Source organism: Mauremys mutica, chromosome 3 (genome assembly GCF_020497125.1).
Source record: "Mauremys mutica isolate MM-2020 ecotype Southern chromosome 3, ASM2049712v1, whole genome shotgun sequence".
NCBI lineage: Eukaryota > Metazoa > Chordata > Testudines > Geoemydidae > Mauremys > Mauremys mutica.
Window position 1 is genome coordinate 183,012,096 of NC_059074.1, and position 14,025 is coordinate 183,026,120.

Consider the following 14,025-nt stretch of genomic DNA (forward strand, 5'->3'; position numbering starts at 1 on the left):
GTACAGTGACAGGTTCTGGAGGGAAGTGTGCTATAGTGCCTTCTGCCCTTTTTCTCCACCCCAGCATCTTCTTGTCCCTAGCTCCTCCCCTGCCTCTGCCCACAACCCTCTCCTGCTATCTATTCCTGTGCTGGCTTATCCCCATTCTGCTCAATGATTCTCCCTCTCCATCCCCTACTTCTGTCCTCCCTGCCCTCTCTCTGGGTCCTGACCCTGCCACCTCTTCCCAGGATCTGCCCTAATCCCTGGCCTCTGCTCCTGCCACCATGGCTGCTGCTTCACCACATACCCCACTCCTATCCTCCCCAATCCCTGGCTCCTGCCCTCAGCAAAAATCATCCCACAAACTTACATTTAGGTTTTTGGGTTGTGGGGTTTTTTGTTTTGTTTATTTGTTGTTGTTTTTTAATTTCCCAAACTTTAAAATAAAATACTCCACAATTGAGTTTCCTGTTGCTCTTCATAGCACAGCACAATGTGCTTGCTAGAAGATGATGAAGAAAGCAGAACACTAAGAGACCAGTGCATTGTCAAATTAAAGATTCTGCATGAGAGTAAAAAATACGCTTCCTATAATGAGATCTTAAATACCCTGACACTTTCCACCAGGTTTAGCAAGCTGGGAAGTGAATTTGTCAAGACCACTAGAGTTACGTTTTCAAAAGATTCCCATGCCCCTTGGGATCAAGACTGCTAGTTTTTTACTAGTTCAGAAGTCCCCCGGGATGTCTCAATATCATCGTAAAGAAAGGAAAAGCCACAAATGAGGGAGAAAAGAAAAAAAACTACTTTGCAAGTGAAACACTTTCCAAAGGAAAATATGTATTGATATGTTGATATTAACCAATGTTTCATTCTCTGGTGAATTGTTCAGTGCAGCTGTAATTAGAACACATCCATAAAACTATATAAGAGCTGGCAAGATATAACTGTATAACACTGCTAAGAAATCTCATTCTGGATGGGAGAGAACATCAACGTTAAAGAGACATGAGTAATGGAAATATTCTTGTTAGGATTAGAAATGGGCCTGATCCAAATGCCCATGAAATCTGTAGTGTTAAAAAACCAGAACAGAATTTTGAAGACTGATTCCATCTCTAGGTAAAATAATTAAATAAGTTTGGTTAATATAATTCTATTTTATATTCAAATAATGTGCTTTATTTGATAGACATGATAAGCCAGGCACAAACCTCTGCCCAAATAGGGTGACCAGATTTCCCAATTTTATAGGGACAGCCCCAATTTTTGGGTCTTTTTCTTATATAGGCTCCTATTACCCCCACCCCCTGTCCCGATTTTTCACATTTGCTTTCTGGTCACCCTATGCCCAAATCATTTCAGTGGTGTACAAAATAATGAATAGTATGGGGGAGGTAAATCAGGTGCTTCTATTTATCTTCTAATAATACAAGAAACAAGTAGATAGTCAGTGAAAGCTCTCAGACTTCAGGGCATAAACCAAATGCTCATTGAGGAGAAAAGGAAGAAACTTCACTTTTGAGCAAATTATTCTAAAACTGTCTATGACAACATTTCTTACATCATCTCCTGAAGCATCTGGTAGTGGCCACTATAAGAGACAGGATACTGGACTACTAGACAGACTACCTGGTCTGATTTGTTTTCGTAATTCCTTTGTCACTTGGAAATGAGGCCTGTCATGGTTATAGAGAGGAGGAAGCACGTTTCTCTCCTGATCAGTGTTCCTAATGTGACCCACTTCTCCTGGCTGACTGTTCTTCCTCTCTCAATTAGAAAGTAGCAGGAGGGAGCTGAGACAAAGGGTAAGGGAGACCTGGCGTGCCAACAGAGCAACTCCTGCTGGAAGGCAGGCAAGAGTGGGGATGTGGAGGAAACATGAGACTGTCAAACCACTGAGGGACAGATAATGTGAGGGAGGGACCATTTTTCCCCTAGAGAGGGAGGTAAAGGTAATGGGGGGGAATTAAAATGAGTATTATAATAATGATAATACTTTGATTTTTTTATAATGCCTTCCATTTAGCTCTCAAAAGCTCAGTACATGTAGTCTGAAAAAGCCCTGAGAGGCAGGTATTCTCTCTCCACTTTAAGTTGGAGAAACTGAGGCACAGCAATTAAGTGACTGGCCCAAAGTTACATAGGAAATCTGTGGCAGAAACAGGTATAGAGCCCACATCTCATAACGACAAAGCTCAATATAGAATGCTCAGAACAAGCAGAATTGTCCCCAATGTTCTAACAGTTAAGGATTGCCACATTCAAATGCCTAGAGGTGAGTGTGTAAATACTACACCTGTGAAATATGAAGGTAGAACTCAATGACTCAACCCAAGTCACTGAAATATACTTTAAAAGGCTAACTGGGCTCATACTAGCTTTGTAACAGGGAAGGACATAAACATCTCACAAAACTAATTCTCTCTGTCATTGCACAAAACTCAACTGAAAAAGAATATGTCTCTTTAAAATTCCACTCTAATTTTAAATGCAAATGCCTGTAAGAAATGTATATTGCTCCAAGATGTCATTTAATTAATCCAGTTTATATCACATAAAACACTTTTACAACTTGAGGAATATGGACGAGGCTGGGTATGGAGGGAAAGTATTGTGGAACAAATTCTGCTCTGGTAGACCAGAATAACTTTCCTGAAATCAGTGGGGTTGCACTGGTATAACTGAAAGAAAAATATGTCCCAACATCTCTCCAGATTATTCTCTATTTCTTACAAAATGAGAAGCTATCTGAGTAGATTGTGGAAAATTACTAAAGAAAAACAAAACTCCCACTGGTTACCCTTGTCATTGTCAAACTGTAGATTATTAGTCTGCTTGCTCCTTGTCTTCCATTTTCTCTCACCCCACAATTTCAAATTGGGATCTAGATATTCAGCAAAAAGCTGCCAATGCAACTACATGCTTATTTTGCTTAGGCTGAAAGATCAGCTATATTATCTGCAAGGAAGCTGCTTGTCAAATATCCTGATCTGTAACTCTAACCAGCAAGAGTACTGTAGAGATTGATGGGAAGTACTTCCTATGGAGATTCTGAGCTTTTGCAGAGGATAAACTTAGTTTGGGAAATAGATTTGAAATGACTGATTTACTCAGATTTCCATGTTTGTCGGTTTGCCAATGCTGTAATTTGAACCTCTTGTCATATATCATCTGGCCACATTTTTCACATTTTAAAAGTATGCATGTGAAAGCATTCATCTTTTGTAATTTAGCACCACCACATGGCTCACTGTGTTTAAAACTCCCTTAAAACCACAGAGTGAAACAATTTTGCAATGTTGCTCATGGACAAACATTAAATAAATAGTTGAAACTACTTCCCACTTGGAGCAGATGCAAGATCAGATAACTCATTCTTGAAAAATCAAAGTTAGAATTCTCTAATTAGATTGCTCTCTTTCTCAAAGTTGTAAGATTTCAATTACCCTTTTTTTAAAAAAAAATCTGAAAACTAACACTATTTCATACATAAATATACTGGCCAAAACATTCATATTCTTACACCTAGAACAATTGATTCTCTGCTTCTTTGCATATTTCCCAGCAATCATTTTCAATGTGGACTAATACTGTAATTAATACCAATGCTATTAAAAAAATGTCAAAGATACATAACACATGCATTCTACAGTACTAGGGAATTGGCTGAGAGACAGCCTAAGCCTAGGGAAAAGAAAAGGTGGCCTTGCAGCTGATGGTGTGGGGATCTGCATTTCATTATCAGATTTGCCATATAGTGGCGGAAAAACACACAGGCCCATGAGGCCTGTGCCCATAGTCCCCGGCCACTTTGGGGGCCCTGGCCACTCTGGGGACCCCAGAAGTGCTGGAACTGTGTAGAAGAGAGGAAAGCCACCAGCACTGGAACTGGGGCCCTACCCCTGCTCCTCCTCTTCCCACCAAGACCCCACCCCCGGCCAGGCTGGAAGCCAGAGCCGGGCCGAGGTAAGAGCGACCAAAGGAGCATGGGCAGCTGTGGGGAGCCCCATATCCTCCACCTGTCCTGGGTGGAGGGTCAGGGTGCCTGAGAGCAACCCCCGGCCTGTTGCCTGTCCCTAGGGTGGATCCTGGGGACTCAGAGTGACTCTTGGGGGACTTGGGTGGGAAGAGGAGGAGCAGGGGAAGGGGCCTGTGTTGAGGGGATAAAGCCCATCTCAGTCCTCCCCCACTGAGAAGAGGCTGGTGTCGCTAGCATGGACTGTGTTTTGTGACAGGAGAGCTGATCCCCTGCCACAAAATGCAGCCCCTGCCGCCTCTGCTCCGCACCTGCCCAAGGTTTTGCCCCTGTTAAAAAGTGGATGGGCATGGCCCCCTGATTTTTAAAAGTGGGGAGACCATGGTCTTCCCCCTTGTTCCGAAGCCCCTAGTCCTCTGGACTGTGGGGGGCTCAAATGTTCTTTGTGCCAAGGGCCCCAATAAATCTTAATCTGCCTCTGGTGCCATAGACTTCCTGCATGACCTTGAGAAAAATCACTTCAATTTTTAGTACCTCCATTCCCTATGTGTAAGTTGAGGCTACTTGCCTACTTTATAGGTAGGCCCTACCAAATTCACAGCCATGAAAAACACATCGTGGACCGTGAAATCTGGTCTTTCTCTGTGAAATCTGGTCTTTTGTGTGCTTTTATCCTATACTATACAGATTTCACAGGGGAGACCAGGTTTTTTTCAAATTGAGGGTCCTGACCCAAAGTTGCAGGGGGGTTGCAAGGTTATTTTAGGGGGTGGTCACAGTATTGCCACCCTTACTTCGGTGCTGCCTTCAGAGCTGGGCAGCTAGAAAGTGGTTCTGAAAGCAGTGCAGATGGGTGACAATACCATACCATGCCACCCTTATTTCTGCGCAGCTGCTGGTGGCAACTCTGCCATCGGAGCTGGGCTCCTGGCTAGCAGCCACTGCTCTCCAGCTGCCCAACTCTGAATACAGCACTGCCACCAGCAGCACAGAAGTAAGGGTAGCAGTACCACAACCCTCCCTACAACAACTTTGTGACCCCTCCACCCCCAACTCCTTTTGGTGTCAGGACCCCTACAATTACAACTCCATGAAATTTCAGATTTACATAGATGAAATCATGAAATTTACGATTTAAAAAAATCCTATGACCGTGAAATTGACTCAAATAGACCGTGAATTTCATAGGGCCCTAATTATAGGTGTGTTGCAAAGATAAATTTGCTAATGATTGTAAGTGTTGGGGGCCAAATAAGTTAATAGATAATGGTTAGGGTTAATTTTTCAGTACTTGTTCTGAATATTTTAATCAAACAAAACACATTATTGTTCAAACTCTATATACATTTCATAGCAACATGAGTACCATGTATATAGCATGAATGGGTTAAATTATTATGACAGACAGTTCACTTAATCATAATCTTGATCATTCAGTACTCTTCCATATGCTACAGCTTGAATCTTTACATTACACCTAGCGTTGCTCTCCTTTGGTACAGTCTACTCAGGTGGTCATGAAATGAGACATTTTCTCTGTGCTCCAGTAGTTTGTGGCTCAAACCCTCAACTGTTCAACCCTTTAATTGGGTTGAAAGAGCTCTGAGAATAACTGACTTGTATTCTCTGAGGTAATATGCCTCCAAGAGATGTTTTGAAAGGTTACACCCTTAAGCATGATGAAGTTGTAGATTTAATACATATAAGCTGGTTGAAGTCTTTAAAAGTTGTTAGCTATCATGCATGAGCTATTTCAATTTTTAAAAATATATTTTTCCTAGTGTGGACAAATCTTAAAATATTAACCTTGGGGATTTGACTATTTCAGGCCTCTGGAGAGGACCTATTAAGGAGTTTTCACCATTCTGAAGTAGCTTATAAACTCATTTACTCCCCTCTAACTGTCCATTAGAAGAATGGTTCCTCCAACACATGCAGAAACTGTTCTCTGAGTTAATTAAAAAGTCCATCCATTAGCTGTATTCTTTATGTTTCATTCTCCTCTCATAAAACAAAATTTAAAAAAAGAAGGGACAAGGTGAGAACCAGAGTTTTGGGAGAGTTATACCAGGAAAATAATGGCATAATGCTCACATTTGAGCATTTACAAAACAGGTTTGCTTTAGGGGAAGAACAGTACCAAAGCTATATACTATTTCAGAGCTGTCTCAGTAAACTATTTCAAAAATCATCTCAAGTTGCAGTATACATGCAAATGGCAGAGTCAATGTTCCATGTAGTCTCTAAAGTTTATTCCCTATTATTAAAATTATCATACCCAAGATTATTTTATCAGTCTCAGATTATAGGTTGAGAGGCTAAATTGAGGATCCAGTCCTGCAAGATGCTGAGCTCGCTCAAAACCCTTTGAAGTCGAGCTGAAGGAGTTAAGAAGTGTTCAGCACTTCAGACCATTGTGGCAGATTTTTTGTGACAATCAACAGTCAAATGTTTTAGGCCTCACTAGAAGAATGGCAAGGGAGATTAAACTGAAGATGATGCCATTTAAAGTATTCCCTCGCACTTAATGAACGCCATCTCATCTACTACCAGAACCTTTTAAATGAGTTTGCCTTTGCTGCAGTACCTGTGACAAAACCAGTTCATTGCAATGGAGAAATCTTTTGCTGTGGCCGCTGAGACAAAGCAATAATTTTAAGAGGGTCAAGGGTTATTTAACTGTAGGTTAAAAACTTATCTGGCAGACAGAAAGTCAGGTGCTCACACAGGTATAATTTAGCCATATCACAAGGTTAAAAGATTCTGTTTGGAGGATACCACACAGGAGCATAATTTGCCACCTTTGTTGCATTTATTCCTGTTTCATCATCAGAAGAGTTGAAGTCAATGTGGGTAATCACATGAGTAAGAACAGCAAGACTTGAACCAAATACATCACAAAAAGCAAAGATCAGAAGAATATAAAACAAACTAGGGCTCTGAACACGCAATTGGACCCATATGAGTGGAACCTTGTTCCGCAATGGAGCCCTAATAAAACCAATGTGGTTCCATGCAAGATTCAGGATCTGCCCATATGGATATGATTGCTGGATCAGGACCTAGCATTTTATATTCAAGTTCTTTGGGCGTGAAGTTTCTCTTATAAAAGACCTTAACAAATAAAATTGTATCTTTTATCATTTACTTAGCATGCTAAGTGGGCACAGGAGGTCATATTGGCAATTTCCAAGTACCCATCTTTTATTATTTGGAGAGCCACACTCTTCTGTCTGTTCCTGATGGAGCAGAAACAAGACACACCCTATTTTTTATTTCACCCTGTTATTTTTCCCAAGTGACTCAAACAGAATTCTGCTATATTTACTCATTCCAGCACCATGATTTACATGAATAAGGAGAGTTTATTTGGCCTCTTGTTTGCAGTGTAATTCTTTTTAAAGGTTTGTTTTGTTTTTTTCTCCTTGTGATATATTTATCTATGTATTTGTCTGTGTTGAGACAACTTGGGAGATGCAGAGTGGTCTAGTAGAAAGGGCACTTATTTGGGAGTCAGAACACTTGTATTCTATTTCCTAGCTCTACTGCTGAATTGCTATATTACCTTAGACATGTCATTTCACCTTCCCCCCCGCCCCTTCCCTTCCCTCCCCTCCCCATCACCCTTTGGCTGCTTTGTCTATTTAGAATGTAAGATCTTCAGCTCAGATTTTTAAAGGTATTTAGGTGTTGCTGTGCTCAGCGTTGCACTGCCTAACTGATTTAGGAGCATACATCTCATTTTCAAAAGGCATTTAGGTTTAAGAGCCAAAATCCCATTGACAGTCCATGGGATTTTGGCTCCTAAATGCCTAAATCCCTTTTGAAAATGAGAAATAAGCCCCTACATCAGTTAGGTATTGCAACACTGAGCACAGCAATACCTAAATACCTTAAAAAACGTGGGACTTTGGGTCAGGGAATGTCTCTTAATAAAGGGCTGTACAGTGCATAGCACAATGGAGACCCACCTGTGGCTAAGGCCTCTAGCTGTTACTGTAACATAAAATAATAATAATAATAATAATTAATTATTATTATTATTAAAGAAGCAATTACAGGAAAAATCAAATGAGTTTTGTAAAGTGATACACTACAAATGGGCTACTGAATTGTCTCATACCTTGAAGCCCCTATTACCTTCCTTTCTCATACCTGAGACACCCCCTTTCCCCCCAAGGCATTCACAGACCCATGTCCCTCTTCAGATTATCTAGGATGACCAGAAAAGATTTTAGGTGATTGAGTACTTCATAAGACCAAACCTTAGGCAGAAGTCCATCTACTTCTAAAAAGATGAAAGAGGCCCATCGAAAACAATGCTGGAATGCACATCTTTGGATAACTCCTTCAAGACCATACCTGCTATTCTGTTGTACAAAACTCACCTTTGCTTCTTATTTTCTCCTTGTGCCAAAGATTTACGTGTGTATATATGCAGAGTTTTCCACTTTGATAGAACTGTGATGTAATCAGTTGGTCACTTATATTCAATATCCATTCCTGAGGCTTTTACTGTTACCTATTAACAGGTTACTTATTTGGAACCTACAAGGATTGATGTATCTTCATGAAGAAAACAGTGATGCCCGCTCAAGGCTAGTGTGCCTGGCCAATGTTTTCAGAGGAGACTAGGGATATGTCTGCACTACGAAATTAGGTCGAATTTATAGAAGTGGATATTTTAGGAAGCGATTTTATACAGTCGATTGTGTGTCCCCACTAAGCGCATTAAGTCAGCAGAGTGGGTCCACAGTACCGTGGCTAGCATTGACTTCCAGAGCATTGCACTGTGGGTAGCTATCCCACAGTTCCCGCAGTCTCCGCCGCCCACTGGAATTCTGGGTTGAGCTCGCGATGCCTGATGGGGCAAAAACATTGTCACAGGTGGCTTTGGGTACATGTTGTCAGTTGCCCCTCCCTCCATGAAAGCAATGGCAGACAATCATTTCACGCCTTTTTTCCGTGCGGGTGCCATATTGCTTTCAGCAGACGGTGCAGTAGGACTGCTAATCGTCATCATCGAACAACCGCTTCCGCTGCCACTCTGCTCTCCTACTCTGGCTGCAGACGGAGCAATAGCTTGGAAAAACTGGCATTCCAACCACCACTTCTGCTGCTACTCTGCTCTCCTGTCTCAATTGATAGCGAATTTCTCATTGTTGGCTGTCATGGGCTCCTGCTTCCGCTGCAACTCTGCTCTCCTGAATCCACCTCACAGGGTCCTCTCATCGTTCTCTATAAATATCTATTCTCGTGGCATCTCTCTATAAATATCTATTCCGTCAGTCACTCTTTCTGCTGCAACTCTGCTCTCCTGCAAGATAACTGATACCACAGCAAGCATGGAGCCCGCTCAGATCACTGCGGCACTTATCACCATTGTAAACACCTCATGCATTATCCTGCAGTATATGCAGAACCAGAACCTGCAAAAGCAGGCAAGGAGGCAACAGCAGCGCGGTGACGAGAGTCATGAGGACATGGTCACAGACTTCTCTCAAAGCATGGGCCCTGGCAATTTGGACAGCATGGTGGTAATGGGGCAGGTTCATGCCATGGAATGCCGATTCTGGGCCTGGGAAACAAGCACAGACTGGTGGGACTGCATAGTGTTACAGGTGTGGACTGATACCCTGTGGCTGCGAAACTTTCGCATGGGTAAGGGTACTTTCATGGAACTTTGTGACTTGTTTTCCCCTGCCCTGAAATGACAGAATACCAAGATGCGAGCAGCCCTCACAGTTCACAAAGTGAGTGGCAATAGCCCTCTGGAAGCTTGCAACGCCAGACAGCTACCTGTCAGTTGGGAATCAATTTGGAGTGGGCAAATCTACTGTGGGGGCTGCTGTGATCCAAGTAGCCAATGCAATCACTGAGCTGGGTAGCGACTCTAGGAAATGTGCAGGCCATAGTGGATGGCTTTGCTGCAATGGGATTCCCTAACTGTGGTGGGGCAATAGATGGAACGCATATCCCTATCTTGGCACCGGAGCACCAAGGCAGCGACTACATAAACTGAAAGGGGTACTTTTCTGTGGTGCTGCAAGCACTGGTGGATCACAAGGGACCTTTCACCATCATCAACGTGGGATGGCCAGGAAAGGTACATGACGCTCGCATCTTCAGGAACTCTGGTCTGTCTGAACGGCTGCAGCAAGAGACTTACTTTCCAGACCAGAAAATAACCGTCGGGGATGTTGAAATGCCTATTGTTATCCTTGGGGACCCAGCCTACCCCTTAATGCCATGGCTCATGAAGCCATACACAGGCAGCCTGGACAGTAGTCAGAATGGTGCAGAATGGTGGTAGACTGTACATTTGGATGTTTAAAATTGCATTGGTGCAGTTTACTGACTCGGTTAGACCTCAGCAAAACCAATATTCCCATAATTATTACTGCTTGCTGTGTGCTCCACAATATCTGTGAGAGTAAGGAGCAGACGTTTATGGCAGTGTGGGAGGTTGAAGAAAATCGCCTGGCCACTGATTATGCGCAGCCAGACACCAGGGCGGTTAGAAGAGCACAGCGGAGTGCGCTGTGCATCAGAGAAGCTTTGAAAACCAGTTTCATGACTGGCCAGGCTATGGTGTGAAGGTTCTGTTTGTTTCTCTTTGATGAAAACCTGCCCCCTTGATTCACTCTACTTCCCTGTAAAACAACCGCCCTCTCCTCCCCCCTTTGATCACCGCTTGCAGAGGCAATAAAGTAATTATTGTTTCAAATTAATGCATTCTTTATTAATTCGTCACACAATTAGGGGGATAACTGCTAAGGTAGACAGGGAGGGGTGGGGGAGGAGGGAAGCACGGGGTGGGGTGGAGGAGGAGGGGAGGAGAGAAGGACAAGGCCACACTGCATTTATTGAATGCCAGCCTTTTGTTGCTTGGGCAGTCCTCTGGGGTGGACTGGTTGGGTGCCCAGAGCCCCCCTCCTCGCGTTCTTGGGCGTCTGGGTGAGGAGGCTATGGAACTTGGGGAGGAGGGCAGTCGGTTACACAGGGGCTGAAGCAGTGGTCTGTGCTCCTGCTGCTTTTCCTGCAGCTCAACCATACACTGGAGCATATCAGTTAGATCCTCCAGTAGTCTCAGCATTGCCTCCTGCCTTCTCTCATCACACTGCCGCCACCTCTCCTCTTGCTCCAGTCATCTATCCTCTCACGCATCCCTCCTGTCCTCACGTTCATTTTGTGCTTTCCTGGACTCTCACATTTTCTGCCTCCACACATTTTGCTGGGCTCTTTCAGTGTGGGAGGACTGCATGAGCTCAGAGAACATTTAATCGCGAGTGCATTTTTTCCACCTTCTTATCTGCGCTAGCCTCTGGAACAGCGATGATAGGGGGAGCATTGAAACATTTGCAGCTGCAGTAGGAAAAAAAGAGAGAGTAGTACTTAAAAATACACATTTTAGAGTACAAGGTCACATTTTGCCTCATACTGAGGGCCTGTCAGTTTGGTGTGAGAGCTCATAAACGCAGGGCCAGGCAACAGAATTTGGTTTGCAGGCAGCCATGGTAAGCCACAGTCTTTTGGCTTCTTTAAGTCTTCAGAGCAAATCAATTATTAAACAAGCTTGCCTTTAAATCATGTATTATATTTACAAAGTTACACTCACCAGAGGTCCCTTCTCCACAATCAAAGTCTGGGAGCTGGCCTTGGGAGGATTGGGAGGGTATTGGCTCCAGGGTGATAAACAGTTCCTGGCTGTCAGGGAGAATGGTTTCTCCACTTGCTTTCTGTGCGCTATCTTCAACCTCCTTCTCATCATCATCATCCTCATCTCCAAAATCCTCATCCCTGTTGTGTGAGACTCCCCCCTTGCAGGAGTCCACAAACAGGTGTGGGGCACCCCCTAGACTTGCATACAGCTCATCATAGAGGAAGCATGTCTGGGGGGTCTGACCCGGAGTGACCGTTTGCCTCTTTGGTTTTTTTGGTAGGTTTGCCTCAGGTCCTTAAGTTTCACACGGCACTGCTGCAGGTCCCTGTTATAGCCTCTGTCCTTCATGCCCTTGGAGATTTTTTCAAATATTTTGGCATTTCATCTTTTGGAACAGAGTTCGGATAGTAGAATCATCTCCCCATACAGAGATCAGATTTTCAATGGGGGAGGACCTTAAGTGTAGCACCCATGCAATGGCTTCAGCATGTATTCTGCCTGCAGTAGGTCAGATGTGGCTACTACAACTTTTTTTTAAAATGTGTAGCAAATGCTCTCTCCATTGCTGGCTTCTCAGCACTGATTGGGGCAGAGGCTAGCCACACTCCCATCTCACAGGTCATACCCTATTTGGGGTGTTAAGGATCATGCTATCCAGACCCAAATGCTTGTGTTCCCCATTCTACCTGATCATAGGTGCATGGGGAAAAGGGTCTCTCTGCAACCTTTCCTCTGTTTCCCGCTCCTCCCCTGCTTCCTCCCCCCCCCCCACCCCCCTCCGGCCAGCTTTCACATACAAGGGCAGCAAAATCTAGGCTTCAAACTGTTGTTTGGTTGACATTAAGTCAAATGAGCCTACTAGATACCCATATTCTAATTCTCTTGTGATCTTGACAAAGCCATCAATAAATTTTAATTAACCATTTAAATCAATTTTTATGATGGGAGACACAAAGACCTATATATATAGATGCTGGTTCCAGGCACCTGAATGCTACACCTATGGCTTTACACAGTGACTGAGACTGTGAGAAATTTGAGGCTATCACAAGCAGTGCTTTCTAAGAGATCACTCCTGGGGAGCCCATGAGCAGCAGTGACAGTGTGGGGCTGAGAGCTCACCAACACAAAAAATGATAGGTAAGAAGATAACTGGACTTTCCAGCACTACACAAGAGGCTCAAGTTTAGGTTTAAGTTCATTTCAAGGGAGGGGAGAAAGTTCCAGGAAGACTATTATTTTAACTAACCTGGTTCACCCATCCCTACTAAATAATGTGGTGTTATAAATAAAACTCTCTAATCCATTGCTGAAACTATTCTCTCTCTACAAAAGCCTCAGAGTAAGATTGACCTAAAAAAACCTCTGTTTGATTTTTCTTTCAGATCATTTATCTAAAGACATTTTTAATGCTTTAACAAATTAGTAAAGATTGCTGAGTTTTATCCAATCATGAAACTGAGTTGAGTAATAAAGTGCCAGTGCCATATATAATTCTTCCAAAAGAGCTTTTTAAGTTAATAGCAGCTGAATATAGAGTGAGGAAATGAAAGTTCCAAAATTAAACCTGGGGCCAATCCGGTATTAATGAAGTGCAATCAGATGTACCTCTTCTACCAGTATATTATGCATTGGCTGGATAATGGTTTTCTTATTGCAGTCTTTCTGCTTAAGATTTCCAAAGAAGTACATAAGCACACTTTACACCCCTTCTGCTCAAAGCATTGGAGAAGAAAAGTTTAAACTCAAGTAGCACTCAGAATACATTCTGTGAATATCTGGGAAATATTTTCCTTTTATATTTTAATTATAAGAAACCCGATATAGGGAAAGGTTTGGAGCTTTGAAAAGAGAATATTGGTCTCCACAGAGTCAAATACTCAGGCACATTAGTATTTAGCTCTGTTCAGTCATCCAACAATCATCATCATTATTCACCATCAATTAACTAAAGTGGATTTTGATTCTTCAATGATTATTCTTATCACGTCTAGAAGATGATAGGGTGCATCAAGTAAAAGGTGAATACTTTGCTTTTCTATAGCACTTTCCATTCAAGGATCTCAAAGCACTTTACAAGCATTAATTAAGTAAGTTTCACAATGACCTTGTGAAGTTGGTATTTACAACCTCAATTTTATGCCTCATCCACAGGACAGCAAAAACATCACAGCCTTCTGAGGACTACGTAAGGGCATTGGCCCAGTTCTGATTCAAAGGAAAGAATCACCAACATCCCTTACTGCAGCATCCCAGGTTTACCTTGGAGGTGTTCCATCCAAGTACTGAGCAGGCCCGCCATCCTTTGCTTATGAGACCTTACAAGAGCACAACCTATCACGGTAGGGCTGCAGGGTTTACCTCAGATCTGAGTTAAAGTAAAATTTGATTCAAGTTAAGG

General features: G+C 42.9%; 1 long non-coding RNA gene across 1 annotated transcript in view; it reads left to right on the forward strand.

Annotated features, from left to right (window-relative positions):
* The first annotated feature begins 2,229 nt into the window (after window positions 1–2,229).
* Window positions 2,230–14,025, forward strand: part of LOC123365773 — a 38,202-nt gene continuing 26,406 nt past the window's right edge. Inside the window, exons 1-2 of the long non-coding RNA XR_006577746.1 lie at window positions 2,230–2,260; window positions 13,779–13,966. This is a non-coding gene — a long non-coding RNA (uncharacterized LOC123365773). The remainder of the gene's footprint in view (window positions 2,261–13,778; window positions 13,967–14,025) is intronic.